The 1,604-nt window shown below is 42.8% G+C and overlaps 1 long non-coding RNA gene across 1 annotated transcript in view; it reads left to right on the forward strand.

Moving 5' to 3' along the window:
- Window positions 1-44: 44 nt before the first annotated feature.
- Window positions 45-1,604, forward strand: part of LOC111651347 (uncharacterized) — a 2,359-nt gene continuing 799 nt past the window's right edge. Inside the window, exons 1-3 of the long non-coding RNA XR_002760502.2 lie at window positions 45-161; window positions 266-337; window positions 472-543. This is a non-coding gene — a long non-coding RNA (uncharacterized LOC111651347). The remainder of the gene's footprint in view (window positions 162-265; window positions 338-471; window positions 544-1,604) is intronic.

Below are 1,604 nucleotides of genomic sequence, written 5' to 3' on the forward strand. Positions count from 1 at the left end.
CCACTCCTCCTCCTGCAGCACAGTCCAGAGAACAGCTCAGTGCTGGTTCTGGTCTCATGGATCTTGTTGATGTGACGTTTGTGTCTCTGTAGAGATCTGAGCTTCAACAGGATCAACAGGTTCCCTGCAGCCATCAGGTCCCTGAGCAGCCTGAGAGACCTGTGAGGACACACACACACACACACACACACACACACACACACACACACACACACACAGATCAATAACCTCTCTGATTGAATCCTCTCTGACCGTCCACTCACAGAAACCTCCAGAACAACAACATCCTGGTCGTCCCAGAGGACGCCTTCACTGGAAACCCCTCTCTCCAGACCATGTGGGTTCCTCAGACTGGTCACATGATCCTCAGACTGGTCACATGATCCTCAGACTGGTCACATGATCCTTTGACTGGTCACATGATCGTTAACCCTTCAGTGTAACTCAGTCAGTGTCTCCTGTGTTTGACAGAAACATCCAGAACAATCCTCTTCACGCTGTCGGACCCTCGTCTCTCCAGCTGCTTCCTGAGCTCAGGACTCTGTACGTGTCTTCTGTCCTCCGCACATCTGGATCTAACTCCCGCTCATGAGATGATGGAGTCTGTGTCTGTGGTTCATCCTCCTCCGCTGTCTCACAGCTGTTTGTGTTTCTGGAGCCAGTGTCACAGTTTTTTATACAGAACTTTTCCCAGACTCTCGTCACAAAGCGATTCACAATCAAAATGAATAAAATCAACTGAAAGAATTCAAATCTAAATACATCAAATAAACTAGAGCCACCTCCTCGTGGTCGTATCCCTCCGCCACGCAGAATAGGTCCAGGTCACTTCCTGTTTATCCAGAGTCAGAGAAAACATGAACTATTTGTGTGACATTTTGCATAATAGCTGTGTGAAGTCTTGAGTAATGGCTAAAAATTGTTTTGTGAGGTCACTGTAAGCTTGACCTTTGACCTTTGACCCCCCCAAATGTAACCAATTCATCCTCGAGTCCAGTTGAACGATTTCCGTCAAGGCGTTCCAGAGATATCGTGAGACTGAGACAGACAACCTGTAAACAAAATGGCGGCTCTGACTGTCGCTGGTGCGGAGGAATAAAAAGTAAAAACACCAGGTAAAATAAACAAGAATAAAAACAGATGTAGGACCACGATTAAAAGCATAAAATATGCAGCAGATAACTTTCAGTGTGGATTCAAGTAAAACTTTAACATGGCCACCATTTCCAAGATGGCCGACATTTCTGCCAAGGAAGTGTCAATTTTTGCAATAAATTCACCAACAATTTTCCCATATGAACGATCCAGGTGTCAAATCAAACATTTTTACAACATTTAGTTCACTGTAAAAAATGAACCCTTCACAGTTTACCAACATTTTACAAATTAAAAGTCCTGCTGAATTAGAACAAAACCTCGTCAGCATAAACATCATTTTAATTATTTAAAGTGATATTTAATTGATATTAAGAATTGTGACTTTGACGTCCTCAAAGTCAAAACCAGGATTATATTGTAAAATCACAGAAAATTGTCCAATGGGTAAAAATCTGTCAGAGGAAAAGACACATTTAAAAGGTTAAGACAATTTTCTAGTGCTGAGT

The sequence above is a fragment of the Seriola lalandi genome, unplaced genomic scaffold (genome assembly GCF_002814215.2).
Source record: "Seriola lalandi dorsalis isolate HSWRI2012SDOR001 ecotype SW California unplaced genomic scaffold, Sedor1 jcf7180002053586, whole genome shotgun sequence".
Lineage (NCBI taxonomy): Eukaryota > Metazoa > Chordata > Actinopteri > Carangiformes > Carangidae > Seriola > Seriola lalandi.